This window comes from Oncorhynchus nerka, linkage group LG14, assembly GCF_034236695.1.
Source record: "Oncorhynchus nerka isolate Pitt River linkage group LG14, Oner_Uvic_2.0, whole genome shotgun sequence".
Lineage (NCBI taxonomy): Eukaryota > Metazoa > Chordata > Actinopteri > Salmoniformes > Salmonidae > Oncorhynchus > Oncorhynchus nerka.
The window spans coordinates 46,192,753-46,215,306 of record NC_088409.1 but is presented as its reverse complement, the minus strand read 5'-3'; the positions used below and the strand labels follow the sequence as shown (position 1 = coordinate 46,215,306).

The following is a 22,554-nucleotide window of genomic DNA, read 5'->3' as shown; positions in this document are numbered from 1 at the left end:
CATTAACAAAGCAAATGAACACCCACCTTCCACTCGCTCATTAAATGCATAACCCTTGTCGGCAGAAAGAAGAAAACAGAAAGGGAGCGAGTGGGTGACCAATTTCTCTCTCGATACTTCGTAACAAATCCATGGTCGTCAGGGCTGGAAAGTTCATAGTACAAAAACTTGTTTCCTGCTTTACCGCTGGTAAATGAGAATATTTGTTTTCCAATTAGCAATATTACATTTTGGATTCCATAATGGTGGGATATATAGTACCTGTCAAAAATGTGGACACACCTACTCATTCAAGGGTTTTTATTTTATTTATTTTTTACAATTTTCTATGTTGTAGAATAATAGTGAAGACATCTAAACTATGAACTAATAATAACTATAAATCAACATTTATTTTTCAAAGTAGCCACCCTTTAACTTGATGACAGCTTTGCACCTAGAATTATTTTCCATCAGTCTTGAAGGAGTTCCCACATATGCTGAGCACCTGTTGGCTGCTTTTCCTTCAATCTGCGGTCCAACTAAACCCAAAACATCTCAATTGGGTTGAGGTCGGGTGATTGGAGACCAGGTCATCTGATGCAGCTATAAGGGCACAAGGCAAGACACAAATGCAGACACAGGAGGCAGATGGTTGAGCTCCGATATTTATTGTACCAAAAGGGGTAGGCAAAAGGCAGGTCGGGGACAGGGGAGAGTTCATAAACCAGGTCAGAGTCCAAACAGTACCAGGCGATAGGCAGGCTCGACGTCAGGACAGGCAGGGGTTCAGTGAACAGGTCCAAGTCCAAACAGTGCAAGGTGATAGGAAGGCTCGAGGTCAGAACAGGCAGAGCGGTCAGGCAGGCAGATTCAGTGTCAGGACAGGCAAGGGTCAAAACCAGGAGGGCTAGGAAAAAACAGAGACTGGGAAAAATAGGATCTAGGAAAACCGCTGTTTGACTAGGCAAGATGAACTGGCACAGAGAGACAGGAAACATAGGGATAAATACACCGGGGACTAATGGGGAAAACAGGAGACACCTGGAGGTGGGTGGAGACAATCACCAAGACAGGTGAAACAGATCAGGGTGTGACAGCAGCACTCCATTACTCTCCTTCTTGATTAAATAGCACTTACACAGATCAATTGAATAGGCTTATGTAGCCTACTCACAGGCAGATATGACAAGACTTTAAAAGGACTTTGGAGAATTGGAAATTCTTATTCATGAAAACAGGAGTGAAGGAGAAACTACATCAGTAAAGGTTCACAGTTGTGAAACTATAGGCTCCCTAATCAGCTTAACACCCACCGTGGACAGTGTTGGGATAGTATTGGTTTTTCAAATGTAATTCAGGCTAAGTCTTACAATAATCAGTTACTGCCATCCCTTTTATAGAAACACAGTGTCACCCATAGGAATATTAAATGCAATGATGTTTTTAGGTGTATTTTTTGCTGAGTGTCGTCTGGTTTCCGTTATGACAGAGATGAAACAGGGAAAAGGTCAGTGTTCCTGGCATTGGAAATTACTTCCTGAAGAAGCTTCTTCACTCATCTGAGATTTCAAAAAGGCTTTTCGGCGAAAGCAAACGATGCTATTATCTGAGGATAGCACCATAGTAAATAAAGAGAGAGAAGCATATTTCAACCCTGCAGGCGCGAAACAAAACGCAGAAATTTAAATATAAATCATGCCTTACCTTTGACGAGCATCCTTTGTTGGAACTCCAATATGTCCCATAAACATCACAAATGGTCCTTTTGTTTGATTAATTCCATCGATATATATCCAAATGTCCATTTATTTTTTGATCCAGAAAAACACCGGTTCCAACTAGGGCAATGTGACTACAAAATATCTCAAAAGTTACCTGTAAGCTTTGCCAAAACATTTCAAACTACTTTTGTAATACAACTTGAGGTATATTTTTACGTAAATAATCAATCAAATTGAAGACGGGATGATCTGTGACGCCACTCAGTTATACTTAAACTACATCTTAAATAATAATAATAAGAGCTTTGCAGTAGCATTTGGGGAGGCAGGGTAGCCTAGTGGTTAGAGCGTTGGACTAGTTACTGGAAGGTTGCAAGTTCAAACCCCCGAGCTGACAAGGTACAAATCTGTCATTCTGCCCCTGAACAGGCAGTTAACCCACTGTTCCTAGGCTGTCATTGAAAATAAGAATTTGTTCTTAAATGACTTTCCTAGTTATATCAAGGTATAAAATAAATAGCATTTGACTTTCAATGATGTGTCATCTCTAATGAACCATTGAAAGTGATGACAGAAAAGTACAAAGATCTTTTATAGCCAAGATACACCCCTCTCAACCTACATGGCAACCACAGATCTTAGGAACAGTTCACAAAGGGACTTTTTACTTGAGAAAGTAGTATCCCTTAGCCAGATAAATTATAAATTATAAATTATAATTATAAATTATCGTTCAGTTTGGTCCCTAAGACGAGGTTCTGATCTCGTTCCTGGTACTTCATAGCACAGAACCTTATCCAATGGCATAACTCAATTGTCAACTCTAGATACTCCCATCTCAAGTAAAACCCCTTCTTGACTCCTCTCCTAGACAAGCTCACTGAGGGGAGTGAGCCTCTAGGTCATACACTATGCCAGAATAAGTATAACATCAGAGAGGACATACAATGGTTCCAGACACTGCCATACACCTCCCCCGAATGCCAAAGGAGGGAGTGACTTGTGCACAGACATTGTGGAGACTAGTAATTGGTTCCCCCTTAATCAAGCCATCCCTTCACATGGTTTAACAGATACATTCACATATGAAGACAATGTTCCATCCTGTCCTCTTCCCTTTCTGATATTCTGCATAGCACCAGAGACATGTAAAAAACAAGCCTGACCTCTCCCCTCTCTGGGCCCCAAGTGACTGAGCCCCAGTTGAGGGAAGAAATGCAACTGCCAACACCAGAGTCATTAGAAATACATTCTAATAAAAAGTATATCTCATAAGAATATTATGCAGATAAGTAATCTTAATTACTTATGTTACCCAACTAATTCTGATTCTTCCACCACAAGGTTCAGAATGTTCCTATCAGAAGATGGCTGACTCTCTGTGAGTCGGGAGGTGCAGGTCAGAGTTGCGTTAGGTTTCTCAAGGTGGTAGATCATCGAACTGACACGGCCACACCTCACGAAGATCTAATCTAACAAGTCTGAGTACTCACCAAGGCTTACTAATTATAGTGTGGGAGGGCTCAGCCAGGAAATGTCACGAAGACTGCCCTTTCATACCTCTGAGTTTAGCATATGGCATGACAATATTGGAATATAACCTGAAATTTGCTCATGAGTGTGCACAATAAGTTCTTACTACATAGAAAAACAGTTCACAGTTCCTAAAAGGAAATAAGCAACCCGTTGACTCTGGAATAAGATACATGCATTTTACTTTATATTGAAATACATTACACTTTTAATAACAAAGGAAAAGCAGAGGGGAAATATCACATTGTACACTGAGTGTACAAAACATTAGGAACACCTGCTCTTTCCATGACAATATAGATGAACACTTTGATCCTTTATTGATTTCACTTGTTAAATCCACTTCAATCAGAGTATATGAAGAGGATGAGACAGGTTAAAGAATGATATTTAAGCCTTGAGACAACAGAGACATGGATTGTGTATGTGTGTCATTCACTGCAAAGCTGCTGGGGTTTTCATGTTCAAAAGTTTCTCATGTGTTTCATGAATGGTCTCCCACCCAAAGGACATCCAGCCGACTTGACACAACTGTGGGAAGCATTGGAGACAACATGGGCCAGCATCCCTTTGCAATGCTTTCAACACCTTGTAGTCCATGCCCTAGGGCTCCAAACAAAAATCCTTGCCCAAATCAGTTCTACCCTACTGGATAAGTCACAGGATGCCACGATCAATTCCCATCCCACTAACCAGCCTAAGGCAACCTTCGTACATCTATACCCAAGTCAGTCATCTTCTCCGATGGACAGCTGTGTGGCTGCTGCCGCTGCTCTGGATTAATGGTGGTCCCTTCCATAGATGCCTCCTACACACAATAAACTGCAGACACCATCTGGCCCTGCCCTCTGGACACAAGTAAAACATTTTAAAAAATGGGTTTTAGAGGAAGTATTGGCTACAGTGCATTCGGAAAGTATTCAAACCCCTTGACTTTTTCTACATTTTGTTATGTTACAGCCTTATTCTAAAATTGGTCTAAAATTTTTCCCTCATCAATCTACACACAATTCCCAATAAATGTTTGCATATCTATTAACATTTTTAAACTAAAATATTGCATTTACCTATGTTTTCAGACCCTTTACTCATTACTTTGTTGAAGCACCTTTGACAGCGATTACAGCCTCGAGTCTTCTGTACGGCTGTGCCACTCAAGTAAATTTGTTCTCTCAAAGCCACTCCTGCGTTGTCTTGGCTGTGTGCTTAGGGCCGTTGTCCTGTTACAAGGTGCACCTTCGCCCCAGTCTGAGGTCCTGAGCACTCTGGAAGAGGATTTCATCAAGGATCTCTCTGTACTTTGCTCTGTTCATCATTCCCTCGATCCTGATTAGTCTCCCAGTTCCTGCCGCAGAAAAACATCCCCACAGCATGATGCTGCCACCAGCATGCTTCACCGTAGGGATGATGTTTCCTCCAGACGTGACGCTTGAGAATGAGGCCAAGAGTTCAATCTTGGTTTCATCAGACCAGAGAATCTTGTTTCTCATGGTCAGAGTCTTTAGGTGCATTTTGGCAAACTCCAAGTGGTCTGTCATGAGCCTTTTACTGAGGAGTGGCTTCCGTCTTGCCACTCTACCAAAGAACAAAACAAAAATGTCAATTTTACCCAAACACATACCTATAAATGGTCAAACCAGAGAACCTGATAATTTTGCAGTGGTCTCTTGTTTTTTTCCAGAGCTGAATATTCACTTTGTCTACTTATTCCATTCTTTAATTTTGTGTGGTATATGTGTTTTAGTTGACACACCTGTGTGATGTGTCTGATATACATGAATACAAATGCATTTATTCTGGACATGAGACTTGCATTTATTTTAGATGATTAGAATCATAAGCTTTACAGTGAATTGAGAAAGTATTCACCCCCTTGTTATTTTTCCTATTTTGTTGCCGTACAACCTGGAATTAAAATTGAATTTTTGGGGGGTTTGTATCCTTTGATTTACACAACATGCCTACCACTTTGAAGATGCAACATATTTTTTATTGTGAAACAAACAAGAAATAAGACAAAAAACAGAAAACTTAAGCGTGCATAACTATTCACCCCTCCAAAGTAAATACTTTGTAGAGCTGGGCTCTGCTGGTGTACATCAATCTTTAAGTCATACCATAGATTCTCAATTGAATTGAGGTCTGGGCTTTGACTAGGCCATTCCAAGACATTTAAATGTTTCCCCTTAAACCACTCAAATGTTGTTTTAGTAGTATCTATCAGGCTCTGATCAGGCCCTACACCCAAACAAGGGCACTGCGTTCATCCACCTCTGGCCTGCTCGCCTCCCTACCACTGAGGAAGTACAGTTCCCGCGCAGCCCAGTCAAAACTGTTCGCTGCTCTGGCCCCCCAATGGTGGAACAAACTCCCTCACGACGCCAGGACAGCGGAGTCAATCACCACCTTCCGGAGACACCTGAAACCCCACCTCTTTAAGGAATACCTAGGATAGGATAAAGTAATCCTTCTCACCCCCCCCCCCCTTAAAAGATTTAGATGCACTATTGTAAAGTGGCTGTTCCACTGGATGTCTTAAGGTGAACGCACCAATTTGTAAGTCGCTCTGGATAAGAGCGTCTGCTAAATTACAATGTCCAGCTGGAATGTGAACCTCGGTCCCAGTCTCAAATCTCTGAAAGACTAAAACAGGTTTCCCTCAAGAATTTCATTCCTTCATCCATCATTCCTTCAAATCTGACCAGTTTTCCCAGTCGCTGCCAATGAAAAACATCCCCACAGCATGATGCTGCCACCACCATGCTTCACTGTGGGGATGGTGTTCTCGGGTGATGTGAGATGTTGGGTTTGCGCCAGACATAGAGTTTTCCTTGACAGCCAAAAAGCTTAATTTTAGTCTCATCTGACCAGAGTACCTTCTTCCATGTGTTTGGGGAGTCTCCCACATGCCTTTAGGCGAACACCAAACGTGTTTGATTATTTTTTTCCTTAAGCAATGGCTTTTTTTCTGGTCACTCATCCGTAAAGCCCAGCTTTGTGGAGTGTATGGCTTAAATTGATCCTATGGACAGACACTCCAATCTCTGCTGTGGAGCTTTGCAGCTTTATCTTTGGTCTCTTTGTTGCCTCTCTGGTTAATGCCTTCCTTGCCTGGTCTTTGAGTTTTTGGTGGGCGACCCTCTCTTGGCAGGTTTGTTGTGGTGCCATATTCTTTCCATTTTTTAATAATGAATTTAATGGTGCTCCGTGCGATGTTCAAAGTTTCTGCTATTTTTTATAACCCAACCCTGATCTGTACTTCTCCACAACTTTGTCCCTGACCTGTTTGGAGAGCTTCTTGGTCTTCATGGTGCCGCTTGCTTGGTGGTGCCCCTTGCTTAGCGGTGTTGCAGACTCTGGGGCCTTTCAGAACAGGTGTATATATATATATTGATATCATGTGACAGATCATGTGACACTTAGATTGCACACAGATGGACTTTATTTAACTTCTTGCGTCGAGCCATCCCGGATCCGGTATTGTGACTACAGCCTCAAGCTCATTACCATAACGCAACGTTAACTATTCATGAAAATCGCAAATGAAATGAAATTAATCTATTTGCTCTCAAGCTTAGCCTTTTGTTAACAACACTGTCATCTCAGATTTTCTAAATATGCTTCTCAACCATTGCAAAACAAGCATTTGTGTAACAGTATTGATAGCCTAGCGTAGCATTTAGCGTTAGCATTCAGCAGGCAACATTTTCACAAAAACCAGAAAAGCATTCAAATAAAATAATTTACCTTTGAAGAACTTCGGATGTTTTCAATGAGGAGACTCTCAGATAGCAAATGTTCAGCTTTTCCTGAAAGATTATTTGTTTAGGACAAATCGCTCTGTTTTCTGCGTCACGTTTAGCTTCGAAAAAAACCTGTATCCAGGATTGTGTAAATCTATCCGCAAGCTCATTAGCATAACACAACGTTAACTATTCATGAAAATCGCAAATGAAATGAAATTAATATATTTGCTCTCAAGCTTAGCCTTTTGTTAACAACACTGTCATCTCAGATTTTCTAAATATGCTTCTCAACCATTGCAAAACAAGCATTTGTGTAACAGTATTGATAGCCTAGCGTAGCATTTAGCGTTAGCATTCAGCAGGCAACATTTTCACAAAAAAACAGAAAAGCATTCAAATAAAATAATTTACCTTTGAAGAACTTCGGATGTTTTCAATAAAGAGACTCTCAGATAGCAAATGTTCAGCTTTTCCTGAAAGATTATTTGTTTAGGACAAATCGCTCCGTTTTCTGCGTCACGTTTAGCTTCGAAAAAAACCTGTATCCAGGATTGTGTAAATCTATCCGCAAGCTCATTAGCATAACACAACGTTAACTATTCATGAAAATCGCAAATGAAATGAAATTAATCTATTTGCTCTCAAGCTTAGCCTTTTGTTAACAACACTGTCATCTCAGATTTTCAAAATATGCTTTTGAACCATAGCTAAACAAGCATTTGTGTAAAAGTATTGATAGCCTAGCATAGGATTATGCCTGTCTTTCAGCATGCAACATTTTCACAAAAACCAGAAAAGGATTCAAATAAAATAATTTACCTTTGAAGAACTTCAGATGTTTTCAATGATGAGACTCTCAGTTAGATAGCAAATGTTCAGTTTTTACCAAAAATATTATTTGTGTTGACTAATCGCTCCGTTTTGTTCATCACGTTTGGGTAAAAATTAATAATAATAATTAAGTCATTAAAACGCTAACTTTTTTCCAAATTAACTCCATAATATCGACAGAAACATGGCAAACCGATGTTTAGAATCAATCCTCAAGGTGTTTTTCACATATCTATCGACGATAAAATCCTTCGTGGCAGTTGACTTTCTCTTCTGAAGAAATGGAACGCGCATGGACCTACAGATTACGCAATAATTTCGACACAGGACACCGGGCGGGACACCAGGTAAATGTAGTCTCTTATGGTCAATCTTCCAATGATATGCCTACAAACACGTCACAATGCTGCAGACACCTTGGAGAAATGACACAAAGGGCAGGCTCATTCCTGGCGCATTGACAGCCATATAAGGAGACATTGGAACACAGCGCCTTCAGAATCTGGGGCATTTCCTGTATGAAACTTCATCTTGGTTTCGCCTGTAGCATTAGTTCTGGGGCACTCACAGATAATATCTTTGCAGTTTTGGAAACGTCAGAGTTTTGTCTTTCCAAGGCTGTCAATTCCATGCATAGTCGAGCATCTTTTCGTGACAAAATATTGCGCTTAAAACGGGCACGTCTTTTTATCCAATAATGACATAGCGCCCCCATAGGTTGAAGAGGTTAACTAATTATGTGACTTCTTGCACCAGATCTTATTTAGGGGCTTAATAGCAAAGGGGGTGAATACATATGCACGCACCACTTTTCCGTTTCAAATTATTTAGAATGTCTTGAAACCAGTTCTTTTTTTAATTTCACTTCACCAATTTGGACTATTTTGTGTATGTCCATTACATGAAATCCACATAAAATCCATTTAAATTGCAGGTTGGATTGCAACAAAATAGGAAAAACACCAAGGGTGATGAAAACTTTTGCAAGGCACTGTAACTGTATTTGTCTTGATGTTTAAGTTACCACTGAATTTGGTAAAAATGTGTAGATTAATGTAACAAATATGCTGTGAAAAAGCTATTGTTTTGGAATCTTATAATTGAAAAATGAAAAAGAACTTCATTGCATTTGGTCCTTCCCAAAATGTGTTAATTGAAAGCCTTGATAGATCCATCCTTCCTTAGTGAACGGTGTGCGGATAGCTAACAACATGGTGGCAGGTTTTTTATGTGCTGCTCTAGAGTTCCATAGCCTAGCATACTCACCTGGGGATAGGGGGATGGACACATGTTAGTCTTTATTAAGACTATAGGGAGGAGAGAACATGAGTTATGGAGTGAGTACAGTAAAACTAACCATTGGCCCTGGATAATATGCTAGCATCACACAGGCAGACAGCCATAGTGATGGAGGTTTACATAGTGCTATTAAGTATACTGTTATGAGAGGAGCTTACTTATCTTGTCACGGATCCTTCCGGAACATTCATCACGCACACCTGTCCCCTATTCCCACGGATTAGTATTTGTATATATGTGCCATTTGGTTTCCATGGTCTTGCCGATTACTGTTACTATGTCTGTTTGTGAGTGTGAGTACGTGTGCTGTGTAAATCAATTTATATAGCCTTTCGTACATCAGCTGATATCTCAAAGTGCTGCACAGAAACCCAGCCTAAAACCCCAAACAGCAAGCAATGCAGGTGTTGAAGCACGTTGGCTAGGAAAAACTCCCTAGAAAGGTCAAAACCTAGGAAGAAACCTAGAGAGGAACCAGGCTATGAGGGGTGGCCAGTCCTCTTCTGGCTGTGCCGGGTGGAGATTATAACAGAACATGGCCAAGCTGTTCAAATGTTCATAAATGACCAGCATGGTCAAATAACAGGTCTGAGACAGGTAGCACGTCCAGTGAACAGGTCAGGATTCCATAGCCGCAATCAGCTCAATAACATCAACCAGCTCTCTAAAAAACACCCTTAACTAATATCACTCATAAGTGACTGGCAGAGGGGCAAGCCAGCCATCCACATACAGTAAATACATTTACATTTGATACCTTCCAAAGAAAATGTTTTTTTTTTGTCTCGACCTCTCAACTTTCACACACTTTTTTTATGTGATGCCTAGATTGTGGTTGATGAACAAACTGTCATCAACCACAATCCACAAAGCTTGAATTACATATGGTTGAACCACAGCAATGGGAATAGGTTGACATGAGCAGTTTGTTTGAAAAATGCAATTTAGTCTAACAAAGAAAAAGATCAGCCGTTGTGCACAACATCCATTTTTGAACACAACTGAGGTAATATTTTTCTGAGATTGTGTAGTTGTGTGATTATCAATCTGTTCATAAATAAATTGGCCGTATGACTCCACAGGCTGTGACGGGACAGATTCTGTAATTAGTTCCTCCCCAGCAAGTTTTACAGAAGCTGTGAGGTGAAGAGGTAAAGGTTTTCCAAGAGTTTTGAGGGAGCCCGATATTTTTTCTCCTTTCAGTCTCCTGCCTGCAACCTTTATAAGGAATATACCGAACTCTGACTCTGACTAAAACACTAAGACGTTCGGGAATGTCTCACCAAAGAAGGAAAAGCTGGCAAATGTGTTGTGGAACACACTGCATCCCATGGAAAATATATTTCAAACTTCCATTGTTACCCTCAAATGTAAAAGATGACGTTGCCCATAGAGACCCCCAGTTCAGTACACTATCAGTAAGGTGGATTAGCTGATGACAATTGAAAGAAAAATGTTCTTGTCTATATAATTCTTCCATTTTCTTGACAAAGAGGACTAAAGAAATGTGAGCTAATCTAAGGTTACACTGTGAAAAAAAGATCCTTGAAGCAAAATATGCATGCTGAATGTAAGTAGGATTTTTTTGGGGTAGAAATGGAGCCATAAGGATGCTAGGCATAACAGTGATTGAATAAAACAAGAAAAGCACAACACTCCGATGCTTTCCAACATTTTCTAATATGCAGTATTCTTGTGATTTCCTTTGGTGGCTTGAGATTTAGCAGTCGAGAGTCTAATTCTGTAATTTGTCAACCTATGTACCATGGATTCAAACAGTTTCCAACCAAAGAGACAGAAGTTGTAGAGATGCCGAGGAGAACAGAATGCATGTAGTCAAGCACAAAACCAAACACAATGTTGAACAATGGAAGCAAAAACAGTGTTAACAACCCCTTTACACCATTTGGCAGAATGTCGAGTAGTGTGAATGCATTATCCTCAAATTGATTGTGTGATCTTTTTTTTGCAGTTGTTGACTGTAAGGATAGGATCTTACATATCCTCTGCCTTTGGGAACAACTTTACCAGGGTGCAAGCACCAGCCATAACCATATTCACCGTTGAATTTCTTACAGCAACACAGGATTGGCTGGGCAATTGCATCTGAGGAACAAATCAAAGAGAAGATCTTTGTCCTCTTCAGAATCCCACTCTTATCTATCCAAAGTAATGGGGTTTGGGCTAAATTGCAACATTCATCAATAAAAGGTTTTAAAAAGCTATTCATTCTGAGTTTTTCTGGGCCAAACCAAAGTCCTGCAACCATCATTTTCTTTCCGGTGTATGTAAGGCAGTTCATTTATGGTAAATTGAAGGGGACAAATAGAGTCATTTGAGGAGTTAAAAATGGGTACTCCATCACAGTTCCAGGTTAATGTTAAATCATCAGCAGATAGCCTATTCTCTTTCAGTAATGTGGTACATCTTTCCATCCATGACATCCTCGATTTCATATTCTTCTTCCTTCACTGTTTTCCTCAAATATATATTCCATGGTTCTCCAGCGTAGAAGGTCTCGCAGAAGGTCCCTGAAAGGTATTGAAGTTTTGTTTCTCTGATGAAGGACGTTCCACAATGTGAGCAATTTGTGTCTTCTGGTTGCTTTCCTAAGTAATTTTGGCATTCATAACAAAATAATTGAAAGACAGCTGTCAGGGCTGGATTACCCAAAAACATTTTAACAAGATATTTAGATGTTGGAACCAAGTTGGGGACAAGCAAATTCAGCAAGGTAGGTAGGTCTTTCAGGGCAGTTCCAGTCAGGTGATGACGCAGAACAAAGAGCATTATTGCTATAAGGCAATGCCCCTTTATTACTGATGCCCCAGGGTAAATCCTTCCTTCGTTCTGAAAAGAGTTAGATGAAAGGTATATTTAGACATTTGTTTAAGCCAGAAGGAAATGTATAATACATCTGCAAAGGTAGAACAGACTGCTAAGGCCTGAGCGTTGTGTGTGTTTTTGCATTGACACTAACCATCTCAGGGGCATCATCAAGGTCTAAATCATCAGAGCCAGGTTGATTGGGGTGTGCCAGGGGGTAAATTAGGAATACATGGAAAAAACCAACACAGAACATTATCTAACTAAAGTATTTGGTAGAATACATAACACTGACTTCACAAGGGTGAGGCTAAGAAACTGAATGTATATGTGACTTTGTGTGTGTGTGTTTAATGATGTCCCCACATGTATAAACAACTTGACAAATTGAACCTCATGGGGACATTTGACAAGTACCCATGAGGGGAATTGTGATTTTTGGCTCAGGGGTTAAGTTTAGGGGAAAACGTACAATTGGGCATGGTGTTAGAATTGGGGTTACTATTATGTTAGGCATTACGGGTTAACTTCTTGCGTCGAGCCATCCCGGATCCGGGATCGTGAATACAGCCTCAAGCTCATTACCATAACGCAACGTTAACTATTCATGAAAATCGCAAATGAAATGAAATTAATATGCTAGCTCTCAAGCTTAGCCTTTTGTTAACAACACTGTCATCTCAGATTTTCAAAATATGCTTCTCAACCATAGCAAAACAAGCATTTGTGTAACAGCTAGCGCAGCTAGCGTAGCATTTAGCATAGCATTTAGCGTTAGCATCAGCAGGCAACATTTTCACAAAAACCAGAAAATCATTCAAATAAAATAATTTACCTTTGAAGAACTTCAGATGTTTTCAATGAGGAGACTCTCAGTTAGATAGCAAATGCTCAGTTTTTCCTGAAAGATGATTTGTTTAGGAGAAATCGCTCCGTTTGGTGCGTCACGTTTAGCTACGAAAAAAAACCTGTATCCAGGAGTGTAATTATCCCCGCAGCTCATTAGCATAACACAACGTTAACTATTCATGAAAATCGCAAATGAAATGAAATTAATCTATTTGCTCTCAAGCTTAGCCTTTTGTTAACAACACTGTCATCTCAGATTTTCAAAATATGCTTTTGAACCATAGCTAAACAAGCATTTGTGTAACAGTATTGATAGCCTAGCATCGTATTATGCCTCTCTTTCACCATGCAACATTTTCCACAAAAAACAGAAAATAATTCAAATAAAATCATTTACCTTCAGATGTTTTCAATGAGGAGACTCTGTTAGATAGCAAATGTTCCGTTTTTACAAAAAATATTATTTGTGTCGACTAATCGCTCCGTTTTGTTCATCACATTTGGGGAGGGAAAAAAATATACATATATTAAGTCATTAAAACTTGTTAGAGAAGTGCTCCCGCTGTGGGGATCGAATCAGCGGAAATTTCAAGTGCGCCACGTATAGTTTTTGATAAAACTCAAACTTTCATTAATACATACATACAAGGTACGGAATTAAAGCTACACTCGTTGTGAATCTATCCACCAAGTCAGATTTGTAAAATGCTTTTCGGGGAAAGCATGAGAAGCTATTATCTGATACCATGCACCCTCAAAATACTGCAACGTCACCTAAAACGACAGATTTTGCGTTAGCCGTCGCAAACGAAAACGCTGAAATAAAATATAAAACATTCATTACCTTTGACGAGCTTCTTTCTTGGCACTCCTAGATGTCCCATAAACATCATTTAGGGTCTTTTTTCGATTAAATCGGTCCATATATAGCCTAGATATCGAGCTAAGAATACTGTGGGAGTAAAGAAAAAAATTAGCATTTCATAACGTAACGTCATTTTTTTAAATTCAAAAAGTCGACGATAAACTTTCACAAAACACTTCGAAATACTTTTGTAATGCAACTTTAGGTATTAGTACACGTTAATAAGCGATAAAATACCTCAGGAGGCGATGTGAAATGTTTAGCTTGTCCGTGGAGAAAAAGATGTCTTGAAATGGTCGAAGAAAAATCTGGGCGGGGACAGTAGGAAAGGAGTTCCCTTGTTTCAGTTAGACCAAGAATCAATTGCGAAACAAATGACGTGACTCTAGACAACCTGTGGAAGCTGTAGCCAATGAAAACTCGGCTCTATTTAATTCTGTTCGCTTTGAACAATGCCTGTAGTCGCGGAAGGATATATTTTTCCATTTTCAGTGAACAGATTTTCATGCACTTTCCGATGAAACGCACGTTCTGTAAATGCCACAGGCGTGATTTAAACAGTTTTGGAAACGTCTGAGTGTTTTCTATCCACACATACTAATCATATGCATATACTATATTCCTGGCTGCGAAAATTCGCAACATCCTTAAAAGGTTTTAACCTCATAGTCCACCAATACCGTATGCGGGTTCGTGACTAGGGCTCAAGCTCATTAGCATAACGCACAATGCGAAAAAATATTCCTAAAAATATTTAACCTCCACACATTAACAAGTAAAATAGCTCAAATGAAAGATAAACAAGTTGTTTATCTACCCAGAAAGTCAGATTTCTAAAATGTTTTACGGCGAAAACATAGCACATATTTATATTAGATCACCACCAAAATAAAAGGCAAGCGGCGGCCATTTTGTCCCAGAAAAAATTAAATTTAAAAGTAGGATTAAAAAATAAATAATTCACTAACCTTTTGAAAATCTTCATCAGATGACAGTAATATTACATGTTACACAGTACATTTAATTTTTTTTCAATAATATGCTATATAATATCCATAAATCTCGGTTGACAACATTTTAAAATAAAACATGCTACTCAAATGTCAGGAGAAATGATGATAGCTCCGACAGATAATGTCAGATAACAAGCAATAAACATGACTAAATATACATGTTCTACATATAGTTACAAAGATACACTTCTTCTTAATGCAACCGCTGTATTACATTTATTTTTAACGTTACAGACATCGTTCACTTGGCTATACTAGGAGTCGGCGCTCCGATATTAGCAGTACGTTTGGAGTCCACAGAAACCCAAAATAACCACATAAATATTCCCTTACCTTTGATGTTCTTCCATCAGAAGACGTAGAAGGAGTCATACTTACCCAATACATTGTTTGGTTTCACGTTGTGTGTCCCTGTATTAGCATATGCTAACAGCTTCAGCTGGAATGCATCAAAAATGACTTCTGGTCCAGCACTCTGCGCATTAAAACTTCCAATTTACATATTATATGTCGATTAAACTGGTCAAACGATGTGCAAAATCGAGCTTTATGATGTTTTTAGCATGTAGAACAAAGGACAGCGCTAACAGGCAAACCGGCTTCGAATGCTGCATGTTGGAAAAAGACCTACTCCAAATCGGCCGCGCACAATAGAGTGCCTGGTTTTGAGGGACACGTGGAGGTTTTGAGGGACACGTGGAATTTCACGCGCCAAAGGTGCAGGGCTCGTGCGATTCTCACAGTGAACGTGCCATTTGAAAGCAGACATCGCGCTGAACTGACAGAGACTGTTCATGGATCCGTAGCTGCCTGGGAAGGGTGTTGGCGATGACGTCAAAGTAGACCCAACTTTTCCATTGTTGACAGAATGTTTGGGAGAATGGCTCTCCTGAGACTTCTGCTTTACATACAGACAAAATTTAAACGGTTTTAGAAACTTTAGAGTGTTTTCTATTCAATAATAATTTTTATATGCACATATTAGCAATTTTGGGTAAAAATATTTTCAGTTTACTATGGATACGCACTTTCTCCAACAGGGGCAGTATAGAGCAGGAGTTCTAAGAGGTTAAAACGCGAACTTTTTTCCAAATTAACTCCATAATATCGACAGAAACATGGCAAACCGATGTTTAGAATCAATCCTCAAGGTGTTTTTCACATATCTATCGACGATAAAATCCATCGTGACAGTTGACTTTCTCTTCTGAAGAAATGGAACGCGCATGGACCTACAGATTACGCACACAGGACACCGGGCGGGACACCAGGTAAATGTAGTCTCTTATGGTCAATCTTCCAATGATATGCCTACAAACACGTCACAATGCTGCAGACACCTCGGGGAATAGACAGAAACCACAGGCTCATTCCTGGCGCATTCACAGCCATATAAGGAGACATTGGAACACAGCGCCTTCAGAATCTGGGGCATTTCCTGTATGAAACTTCATCTTGGTTTCGCCTGTTGCATTAGTTCTGGGGCACTCACAGATAATATCTTTGCAGTTTTGGAGACGTCAGAGTTTTGACTTTCCAAGGCTGTCAATTCTATGCATAGTCGAGCATCTTTTCGTGACAAAATATTGCGCTTAAAACGGGCACGTCTTTTTATCCAATAATGACATAGCGCCCCCATAGGTTGAACAGGTTAGGTTTAGAGTTAGGCATTAGGGCCAGGTGAATTTTAGGCTTAATATTTAGGTTATTGAGGTTAAGATTATGATTAGGGTTAAGAAAGGGTGTGGTTAATAAATATTCTTTGGGATAGGCGGTGGTATTTTGACGTCCGGATGAAAAGCGTGCACAACGTAAACTGCCTGCTACTCAGGCCCAGAAGCTAGGATATGCATATAATTGGTAGATATGGATAGAAAACACTCTGAAGTTTCCGAAATCGTGTCTTTGAGTATAACAGAACTGATATGGCAGGTAAAACCCCGAGGACAAACCATAAAAAAATATAAGAAATTCAGCATACCACATATTTCAATGGCTAAGACAACGTTGTTCATCAATGATTATTTGTTTATATGCCTCTTGCTTGAGTCTCATGCCCTCTGTACGGACCAGCCATAACTAATTAGTCCCTGAATGCAAAGTTATGCTGAGGGAGGGTGGAGGAGGATGGGGGAAGGTAGGACATTACAGATGTGGAATTCACAGCATCTAAATTTGGCCTGACAGGTGACTGCATCCCTGCTGCACCCTGGCTCATTGGTGGGGTATTTGTTTTGGGATATCATTGGCGATATTTGACGACAAGTTTTCTTCCCTAATTGGGACAGAATATAAAGGAGCCATCACATTGTCACTGTTAATTATCACTGTGTGTTGTCGCTATGCCGTGTCTCAACACCGCTCTTCGCCAGTACAGGGATGACGACAGATTGTGTCCCGACAGTCATTGTTCAGTCGATTTAGAGACGAGAAGGGTAGAAAATAAGATTTCCAAATGAATTGTTGTGCGAGACTCTGCTGGCCCGATATCTTGCTTTTCACTTTAATGAATGTTGTTTGAGCACAGGATGAATTGGATGACTTGGTAATGTGGTAGTGCAAAGACTAAATAGATTATTCTCTCTCAAACTCACCCACCCACACACACTCTCTCTCGCTCTCTCTTACTTTACCACCATTCCTCTCTCCAATACCATCTATTTCTATTTTATTCTATCTCTATTCATCTTCCCCTCCCTCTCTTCTCCTCGCTCCTTCTGCTGATTGAAATTCATGCTGTGGGCTAGCTTCAGCCCTAGAGCCTCCAAGAGCCTGGTGTCTGGTGACCATACCGTCAGGCAGCAAAGGTGGTGGGAGGAGGAGGGGGGGAAAATGTGAAGACGAGTTCAAGAGAGGCTATCCTGCCTCTGAAATAAAGATGGTGACCACACCGGCAGGCACCTCAGGCAGTGGGATGAAGAGGAAGAGGAGGGGGGAGGAGGATGAACAGGATGAGGATGGGGCGAAGATGTGAATACAAGTTCAAGATTCAGGCTACCCTGCCTCTGAAACAAGATGGTAATAATGAGTCATCTGCCAGAAGGACAGTGGTTACGTGGAGTTGCCAAGGGTAGTAAGGGTACTAGGCTAGGCAATGTTAAAGCTCCAATACTTCCTCAGACCTTCTACCTCAGTGGGCAGCGATGGAGTGAGCAAGGCAAAACAATTTACACACACACACACACACACACACAAATCCACTACAAAAGACACGCCTGGGCAAATATTGTTTACTGATTTGGGGATTTGGGCTTAAAAGAGGGCAATGTTCAGCATTTCAATCTACACAGTAAACACTCATAATTGGATTGTGTGCATATGGGCTTTGATGTGTTTCAAACCTCGGAGGACAGCATATTATAAGGCCTAACTGATTTTCATACATATTAGCATGGGTTTAGGAAAATTAGCCGAAAACAAACCTCTGGTAGAGAGTTGTAATTATTTGTCTAATTGTGAGTTTAAGGTTTTACTTGGTGCACTGTACAACCCAGTTACAGTCCTTTATTTTTTTATTTCCATAATAGATGTGGTTGGTTGTCGACTGGTGGTTAACCAGAGAAGTGTGGGTCTAAGTGTCTTCCAGGGCCAATCCTGTGGAGGTGACATCGAATACCCCCGGCTAGCTCCAAATTGGTCCCCAGAGGCGAGACAGAGGCCAGGGGGGCCAGAGTGAGGGGACCAGCTTCGACCCTCCACGGCTGACACTGTATCCCCGAAGGGCTCAGCCAAGCTCAGGCAGGAATGTCGGTGAAATAAGCCCCCTAGCTATACCTCCACTTGGGATATGAATTGTGTTAACACAGTCCACCAATCACAGGCTTGAGGGAAGAAGGGAAAGCAGTCTGAAGGTAAAACAATTTAACTCTTTTACATTCTTTTTTTTCTTCTCCTTCACAAAGATAATTACATTAGAAGTCAGTTTGGGCTATACTTTTGGACACACATTTATATATCCTTTATTTAACCAGGCAAGTTCATTAAGAACAAGTCAATTAAAGGGATACTTCAGGATTTTGGCAATGAAATCCTTTATCTATCTACTTCCCTAGCGTCAGATGAACTCATGGATACCATTTCTATGTCTCTGCATCCAGCATGAAGGAAATTAGAGGTAGTTTGGCAAGCCAATGCTAACTAGCGTTAGCACAATAGTTGTACGTTTATGGTATCTACTTGCATGCTATCAGTTACTATAGACTTCCAGTCAATGTGCTAATGCTAGTTTGCGATTGTGCAGACACTAGTAAGAAACTTCCTTAAACTGCACGCCGAGACATAAAAATGGTATACACAAGTGTATCTGACTGGGGAAGTAGATAAAGGGATTTCTTGCCAAAATCCTGAACTATCTGTTGAAGAACATGTGCTTATTAACACATAGTAATGTAGGTACAGTCGATCTAACCTATGACAATGTAAATATGCTTTCTGATTATAGAGGAACAATAGTGTAGGCTGTCCTTGGTCCCTCCAAAGGTTGCACCATTAAATTTGGCTACAGTACTTCCCCAGTGACACCCCGGCCAGGAGAAATGTGAGCTCCTTGGCTTAGTAAGCGTTCACATCCTTGGTTTCACATCACCTTCAATTTGAATACCATTACCTGCGGTGCCACTTTTTAAATAATGGTATTACTATTCCCTATCTACCTAAAGATTGTAACCTTCCACATTCAAAGTACCTATTCAATTCATACTTTATAGCTTACTTGCATGCAACAAAAATTGACAAAAATGGTGGCAGGGTAGCCTAGTGGTTAGAGCGTTGGACTAGCAACCGGGAGGTTGCAAGTTGAAAACCCCAAGCTGACAAGGTACAAATCTGTCGTTCTGCCCCTGAACAGGCAGTTAACCCACTGTTCCTAGGCCGTCATTGAAAATAAGAATTTGTTCTTAACTGACTTGCCTAGTTGAATAAAGGTAAAATAAAAATAATTCATTACCAAAGTATGGGTCCAGGGTAAAGGTGAAAGTGCAATTACCGAATTAAATCACGCTGCCATTTAGCTTGTCAGTCCTGACAGAAATAATTTGGGTGAATTATTAAATGCCTCTGCTGGTCTCCTTAACTTTATCGTCAGACATCCCCACACTGCACGAGTCAAAGCAAAGTATTTTTTCCCTTTAATGAAGCAAAATTATTAATCATGTTGTATTTTTCTCACACTAGCTTGATAGTCTTCCAAAGACTGAAGTAACCCCAAAACAAGGCTTTACTGTGACTCCTATTTGTATTTTTACTGACATGCTGTTACCAAATATATCTTGCAAGCAGGGGGGAGGCATCTGTCGTTCATTTCATCTGAGGCAATTATGGATTTTTAAGTCTAATATTTCCAAATTGCAGATTGTTATCATGATTTTCTGTCCATTTAATTGAAAAATGCAATTACTACATACTACCATAGGAAAGCAGTGCCTTGGTAACAAAAAAAAGGGAAAAATGGTGTATTTGGGAATTATTGTGCGCACCTATGATTACTCAGCTTTTTACCTCATTCTTATCAATTTTAATATGAAAGTCAGGCCCCGTATTCACATTATTCATTATGAAATAAAAAGCCAAACTCATCCTAGTTCAGCTGAGACGCTTTGGCTGTGTTTAGACAGGCAGCCCAATTCTTATATTTTGTTCCACTAATTGTTATTTTGACCAATCAGATAAGCTCTGAAAAAGATCTTATGTGAAAAGAGCTGATGTGATTGGTCAAAAGACCAATTAGTGGAAAAAATATCAGAATTGGTCTACCTGTGTAAACACAGCCATAGTCTGTAATAATGATAATTATTATTTGTATCATTTTTTCCCATCTACCTAAAGATTGTAACCTTCCACATTCAAAAGACCTATTCAATTCATACTTTACAGCTTACTTGCATGCAATAAAAATGGACGGTTAAACCACATATATAGAACACTGTTTAATATTGATGGGTTAAACCACCACAATACTGCCGCTGAGCAGACATTTCTATCGAATCAGCTCGTGTAATAAAGCAATTTGCCTAATGGTTGAGTAAATTAAATGTTTGGGTTTGGTTTCCATGGCAACCAGCTGTCTGTAATTAGTTAATCAAGACAGGCAAGGGTTGAGGCTCAGAGTGGCTACATATGTCAAGAGGTTGTAAGGTACTTGAATCATTTGGTCATCAGGTAGTTTGTGTCCATACCACAGAAACAATGCGTCGAGCCCTGCCCATATATCTAAGGTAAAACTTGTGGCGCTTGAAAAATGTTCATCTTATTAGATCATGTATTTCTATTGAATTTATTTCTCTTGCAGTGCCTTTTTGATTAGCTCTGTCTTTGCTGGAGGTTCCTGGTGTGCCAACACGGCAAGAGGTACTCTGTGCGTGTCCTAAATGTTGTCGCTTAATGCCATATTTTGGCTTAAGATACATACACTAACATTTCTGTTTTGTTGCTGTCTTTTCACTTTAGCCCGAGCAGCTGCCCTGGGTTTGGACCTCCCTAGGACCCAGTTTGTCCCTTACCATCTTCGACCAATACGCCATAGAAGTTTTGATCCCATAAAAACCCACTATGAAAATAATGATGGTCCCAAAGAGGTTGAGTTTGAGCCTATCCTTCCGCACAACGGTGAAATTCAAGGGGCTGGATATCCAAATGACTGGGCCTATGGACAAGTCTTCCCCAGAGGCTTTCAACCCAAACCGTCTACACTAAACCATCACGGTTCTGATCTCAGTTTGGCTGACTCCTCTGTCTACACTCCCAAGGGACAATTTGTTAGCAGCCACAAGCCCAACTTTGAGCAAGTCAAGAATACTGTGCCTCGACCAAATGTGATGGTAGCCCCTAGTCAGTTTGAGTACTCAGAGAAAGTGGACAATCGAGGCTACTATAAGCCTGTTGTAGTTCAGCCTGTCGCCAGCAGACGTAGAACAGCCCAGAGTGTGGTTTCACGACACCAGAGCAGAGGTGCTGTACCCTATGGAAAAAGTATCCTGTGGTCATGGCCACAGTAAACTTTTCCTTTAAATCCGCTCCACCATCCCAGAGTGGACTCATCACCCCCCGAGCTAAGAAAATTCTGATCCCAGGGCATGATGCTGTCCATTCTGTGATCAAAGAGCTGAAATATGAAGCAGTTTGATTTAGTGTCAGAAAAAACAGGGATCCGGTTGGTTAAGATCCTAACGGACAAACTTTCCTTTGCAAACTACCTTTGTCTGAGAAGCCAACCATACCATTGGTGAGCAAATTGGTGACCTTATGCACTTTTTAAGGGCAAAACATGTAAGTTGTGTTTGTAATCCAGTACATTTACTTATCCATGACATCACTGTTCTGAATTACTATTTGGTTATGGCTCTTTCCCCCCCACTGTCCAGTGTTTATCCTTCAAATAAAATGTCCATTATGTTTTGAGATGGGGTTTTTTATTACTAGGAAACATTAAACTGCTAGACCAAATAAAGACTAACCATTTGCTACATTTATAGAATTTTGGTTTTTAAGACAAATTATCTAGCATTAAGCGACGCACCAGAAGTGTAGTTTAAAATATACACTTTGAACAGAAATAAGATGTCCTTTTGAAAAATTGTTCAGTTTGCTTGTGACCTTCAACTTTTGATCACCTTAAGCGATTGTGTCCCTGTAAACCAATAGAAACTCAACCAGAGGTCATATCCAATCTAAATACCTACTCCAAAGATGGTGGATAAATTAAATTGGTTCACTCAAGCTGTTTAAAAATATTCCTCTAAGTGGGTGTTCCCTCTCTCGTGTGAGCATGCTTTCCTATGTGAGCTTACAGTTTCTCCATATCAGAGCCCCACCGTGGAGGTGTCATAGTACCCATGTATATCTCTGTTGGACAAGGTGACTTTTATCAATCTATTCGGCTCTATTTAATTATT

General features: G+C 40.2%; 1 long non-coding RNA gene across 1 annotated transcript; it reads left to right on the top strand.

The window, feature by feature from the left end:
• Positions 1–20,761: 20,761 nt before the first annotated feature.
• Positions 20,762–22,054, top strand: LOC115142075 (uncharacterized). The gene is made up of 3 exons (XR_010465667.1): positions 20,762–20,877; positions 20,952–21,010; positions 21,110–22,054. It is a non-coding gene; the product is annotated as an uncharacterized LOC115142075 (long non-coding RNA).
• Positions 22,055–22,554: the final 500 nt, after the last annotated feature.